Below are 6,365 nucleotides of genomic sequence, written 5' to 3'. Positions count from 1 at the left end.
CAAATTACCTGAGAATCCGTCTCCCCTTCCGCGATTCTAGGAAGCATTGTTCTTCTGTCAATCCATGCTACTTTCTATATTCTTCATCAACACCATAGTTAAAATGCGTCTCTTCTGCGTTTTTCTTTATTCATGATGAAGCTTTCACATGTCCATTAGGCAACTGAAAATATCATAACTCTGGTCAAGTTAATCTTTATTCTCAAAGTGTTATATTAGTTTGTTTTTTAAAACTTTAAAGAGGCCTAGTGCCACAGTTTTGCCCATTGCAATACATAATTTGATTTTTGGACTATTGCTTTCATGGCCTTTGATTATGGATCCAAATGAAAATGGAAAACTTGGCAACCCCTATTTAAGCAATTTTACTTCACTACAACTGGTCTTGCTTCTACATACATAGATGTTATCCTATCAGGCAGCATTGTGCTTGAAATAGATCTTGACATGTTCTTTTTGATTATGATAGTGCTGCTATTCCTCTTGAATTTGTCATTATTGGTAGCCAAAAATCTGATTTTCTCTTTCAAAATGACTAGTATCCATTCTTTGCAACACTTTGATGCTTGCTTGGGATATCTATATTTGTGCATTCCATTTCAGTTTTTATACCTCCAATTTCTCTAGATTCAGACTTCACACATTGCACGTTCTGATTATGAATATATGTTTGCAGCTTTTTTTCTGGGTTTGAGTTAGGTTTCATCAGTAAATGAGGGCTGGTAGCTTCTGCTGCGCTCCTCTGATTGAGGCAAACAGGGCTTTGCAGACGTGGTTATTGCTTCGCTGGGTGTTAAGTGCCTTCCCACCTGATAGGGCTCATCTTCTGATCGTGGAGCTGACACTGTCCCATAAAGCTTCATAAGGTTTTGGTGGCCAGTGCCTCAGAGATAAGCTACTGCTTCCTTTTTCCTAGTCTAGTCTTAGCCTGAATGCAGTGCTAAAAGGTGTTCATTGTGTGCAACTCTAGTGGTATTCTCAATATTGGTAACATTGCTTCCAGAACCACAAAACCAAAACAAAACTAACAAACTTGTTCCCATCAAATCAATGCTGGCACATACCCTGTTTCCCCAAATGTAAGACATCCCCCGAAAATAGGACCTACTTAAAGTTTTGCCTCTCACTGAAATATAAGGTATCACCCCAAAAATAATACCTCCCTGAAAATAAGGCCCCCCGAAGCTATCATAACTCTGGACTCTGGTAGCAGTGGGCACCACCGCGCAGCTCACTGTTGGCCGCAGCACAGCTGGAGCAGACAGGAAGTGCAAGGTCTCTTTTAATTAAACAATGAACAATAAATTGTACTGTATTCTTCTTCATGGAAAAATAAGGCATCCCTTGAAAATAAGACCTAGCGCATCTTTGGGAGCAAAAATTAATATGACACTGTCTTATTTTCGGGGAAGCAGGGTAGCAGCCCCATGTGGGTTTCTGAGACTGTATCTGCTTATGGGAGCACAAAGCCCAGTCTTTCCCCCACAGAGTTGCTGGTGGTTTTGAACTGCCGACCATGCAGATCACAGCACAACACATGACCACTACACCACCTGGGCTCCTCCAGAATCACAGAAACAAGACATTCATACGTTAAAAACAAACTAACCAAAGAATAGTAGCTCCATTTATATAAGCCCTGAATCAAAACAATGTCATTGAGTCGATTTTTACTGATAGCATTCCTAAATAGAGTTTCTGAGACAGTAAATCTTTACAGGAATATACAGCTTCATTTTTCTCCTGAGGAGTGGCTGGTGCCTTAAAACCATCGACCTTAATATGATTAGTCCAAGGCTCCCCTGACAATGTCACCACGTCTCTCTTTAATTTCATTCAGCAAAGCACTGTACTTTTCAATGTAGTACAAGTATTTCACTACCTTGGTTAAAGATATTCTTTTAGATGTTATGGAATAATTCCCCTAAAATTCCTTTTCCGTTATAAGATAAAACTGTTAGTGTTTCTAGTAATTATTTCTTCCCTTATCAGAGTTCTGTGGTGTGCAGGCTATGATAGTTGCTAAACACAGGTCAGCAGTTGAAATCCAATAGCTCTCCATAGAAGAAAAATGAGGCTTTCTGCCTCACCTAACTCTTCATTTCATATCCAAAATACACCTATTCATACGAAGGCTTTAGATTAGCCCCTCTACCAGGTAAATTCTACCAAGTCATCTCTTTCTAAGCCACACTGAATATAAGAAACACGTAGCTAGGTCCTACCCCAATCCCTAACTTAACAAAGCAGTAAAATGTTATAAAATTGACCTAATTTATTTAATGAGTTTCTGTATCTGGAGCTTGAGCCTGATGCCATAATAGCACAAACCCTGGGGACTTTGGAAGTGGAGAGGGAGTTGTTCACAGAAAAGATAGATGGATACATATCTTCATTAAGAAGTCTTGATTTCTCAGCAGCATTGCAAAATGAATCAGTTTTATAATAGAGACGATAACCCTAACATTCTGTAACAATGCAAATGTTAACAAAGATCCCCTAGGAGACTATTTTTTTGTTTGTTTGTATGGTATTTTTTAAAATACATCCTGCCCATTGAAAAGGGATCAGATTTTTAAAATTCAATTCCAAATAACTTTAAAAGTCCCTAGTGCGGTTGGTCTAGTAAAAATGTGTACAGGGTAAGAAACACTAAGCAAAATATTCTTTATCTCAGGTACAGTGGAATATTTTTCCACATTTGGAAAAGAATGACTACATTTTTTTTCAAAAGAAGGCACTTTGCATTAATTAATATAATTCATGCCCAGAATGTAGTCATAGATACAAGTAGTGAAAAATAGATTTCTAAATGTATAATTTTGTACTTATAATTTATGTATGTATACAAATGCATAATTTATATATTTTCATCAAAATTGAATTTTTGTTTATTATCTGAATTTTAGCATCTACATGGAATGCACATTCAATGACACTCATCTTATTCATTTTAGCATAAAATTAAAGTTGAATGTGTCTTTCCTGAAACACTTGTGTTGAAAAATAGTAGAAAACTTTTCATTAACATGTTGCAATTGTATTTATAAACTTATTTCTTTAAATTTATATCTTAAATATAAAATGTCCAAGAAGTCAAGAAAAACCTAGGAAAAGAACAGAGCAGGAATTCCTTGTGCACTGGAATATTTACAAGGTTAGTTTTAATGATACAAAATTAATTTCATAGAAACATTTTTGGAAGGCATACACTGTTCATTATTAGGATGTGATTTCCCATTCAATCCACCTCATATTTTTAAATATGCTTTAAAATTTCTGTTTATGCATAATTTATGAAAGATGATTTCTGATTGCACAATTTCCTCTAGATTCATTCCCAAAGAAGCCTATTCAGGTGCATAATTACTACATTTTAAAGCAATTATTCAAAATGTGTTCCAATGAAGGAGGACATTTAATTATAATCCCTTATGGCAATTTAGGTTGTAAGTCAAATTTCCATTAAGTCAAAAGCAAGCATCAATTTACCTGCGGCAAGTTTTCCATGTTGTTTTTAGGTGCCGTAGAGTTGGCTCTTACCCATAGCAACCCAGTGCACAACAGCAGACCGCACTCCCAGGTCCTCTGCCCTCCTCACAATTGTTCCTACGTTTGAGCACATTGATCCAGCCACAATGTCAACCCATAACCTTGAAAGCCTTCTTTTTCTCTACCCATCTACCAAACGTGACGTCACTTTCAGGAACTGGTCTCTCTTGACAACATGTCCAATGTATTTGAGAGTACGTCTTTCCATCATTGCCTATAATGAGCATTCTGGCTCTACTTCCTTTAATAAAGATCTGTTTATCTTTTCAGCAGTCCATGAGACTTTCAATATTCTTCTCCAGCACCAAAATTCAAATGCATCTATTCTCCTTCAGTCTTCCTATTCAATGTCCAACTTTCACACGCACATATGATGCGATGGAAAAATACTATGGCGTGCTTCAGGCGCACCTTAGGCCTCAAAGTAACATAATTATTTTTCAATACTCAAAAAGGTCTTATGCAGCAGATTTACCTAATCAATATGTCTATAGACCTCTTGATTGTTACTTCCATGAGCATAAATTGATTGTGGATCTCATCAAGACAAAATCCTTAACAACTTCAACTTTTCTTGGGTTAGCATGATGTGACATATTGGTCCAGTTGTGAGGATTCTGGTCTCCTTGACATTGAGTTCATTGACAATCAATACTGAAGATTGCAATCTTTAATCTTCATCATCAGGTGTTTCAATTCCTCCTCACTTTTAACCAGCAAGGTTGTGTCATCTACATATCTCACGTTGTTAGTGAGCCGTATTCAATTCTTGATGCAACATTCTTCATACATTCCATTATTTGCTGATTATTTGCTGATTATTTGCTCAGGATACAGATTGCAGAGTTATGATGAGAGGAAGTTATCTGGAAGCACAACTTTACTGATTTTAAACCATGTGTATTCCCAAGTTCTGTTCACAGAAGTGCCTCTTGATCCACGTTCATCATGAATACAATGCAGTATCTGGGATTCCCATTCTTTTCTTTGTTCTTTTTTTTTAATAAAAGACCATTTTTAGTAGAAGACCATTTTATTGGAGCTCTTATACATCTTATAACAATCTATATATCAATGGTATCAAGCATATTTGTACATATGTTGCCATCATTATTTTCTAAGCATTTACTTTCTATTGGAGCCCTTGGTATCAGCTCCTCTTTTTTCCTCTCCCTCCTCCACTCACACTCATGACCCTTTGATAAATTATAAAATATTGTTATTTTCATATCTTACACCAACCACTGTCTTACATCCTCCATGGTTTCTGTTGTTTGTCCCCAGCAGAGGGGGAGGGAGTGGAGGAGTGGTTATACATTGATCATTATGATCAGTTCCTAGTTCCCCCTTCCTCCCCTCCTCTCCCCACTTTCTCCTTACCCTCCTGGTATCACTACTCCCATATCTCTTTCTGGATTCCATGTGTCATGAGCTTTTATATCTTAACTGTACCTGTGTACATGCTCCAGTCTAGCCTGTAGTGAAAGGCAGGACTGGGGTCATGATGGTGGAGGGTGAGTAAGTCTCAAGGAACCAGAGGAATATTGTGTGTTTCATCTATGCTATATTGCACCTTGGTTGACTCATCCCTTCTTTTTGACCTTTCTGTGAGGGGATATCCCATTGTCTACAGATGGGTTTTCAGTCTCTGCCCTGACCCCTCTCATTCCCAACAATATGATTTTGTTTGTTTGTTTTGGATCATCTGATGCCTATTACCTGATCCTGTAGACACCTCATGATCACACAGACTGGTGTGTTTCTTCCATGTGGGCTTGTTACTTCTCTGCTAGGTGGCCATTTGTTCAACTTCAAGCATTTAAGACCCCAAGTTGTTATATCTTTTTATAGCTAGGCACCATCTGCTTTCTTTACCACATTTGCTTATGCATCCATTTTGTCTTCAGCGATTGTGCCAAGAGGGTGTACATCACATAATGCCAAGTTGTTAGAACAAACTGTTCTTACATTGAGGCAGGGCTTGAGCAGAGGCCCAAAATCCATTCACTATTTCAGTGTATTACCACATAAATATATGTGCATAGACAAATGCCTCTATTTTTTATGAATTAATGTATTTACATCAATGTTTATACCTCTATCCATAACTTTGCTTCCTAGATCTTTCCTGTTTCCTTTCACCTTTCTCCTGTCCCACCATCACTCTTGCCCTTCTTCTGTCTCTTACTAATTCCTCTCTGCTAGATTGCTGTTGCTCCATCATTAGTATCTCTATGTTCCCAGTATCTCTACATCCTCCTTATTGATTTGAATTCCCAAGTTATTCCCCTGTCTATGCAGTTGTTTGCTCATCACTCCCTTCCCCCTTCTCATCCTCCCCCTAAGTCCCTCTGGAATGGTGAGTTCCATTGCTTTCTTATATAAGTAGGCAAACCAACACAAACAGACAAAACAAAAAGAAAGAAAAAGATTGAATAAAAATAGAAATAATAATAAAAAGAACTAGCAAAAACAGCAACAACAAAAAAGCATTCATAATTCTAGGTCTGTCCATTGACATTTATGATTGTCTCCCCACTGGTCTTGGGGGAATTCCAGGAACTGCCCCTCCTAGTCTGGTCTATTTTGGGGGATCCTCAGGGGCTTTGTGGCTTGGCTTTGCTCCAGTTGCTGATCTGTTATGTTCCCATCTTAGTTCGCCCCACTACAAGGCCTTCACACTGTACTAACTCCCCAAGTGTGTCCCAGTATTGTCTTCTGTTGCAGTATACTACAGCAAGAGGACATCTGTCTCTAGCTGTTGTCGGCCTACAGTCCTTTCTTTGCATTAGCAGCTCCATGCAGGGTGCAGG

This window comes from Echinops telfairi, unplaced genomic scaffold (genome assembly GCF_000313985.2).
Source record: "Echinops telfairi isolate 266 unplaced genomic scaffold, ASM31398v2 ScPeMD7_443;HRSCAF=831, whole genome shotgun sequence".
Lineage (NCBI taxonomy): Eukaryota > Metazoa > Chordata > Mammalia > Afrosoricida > Tenrecidae > Echinops > Echinops telfairi.
This window is presented reverse-complemented; position numbering follows the sequence as displayed.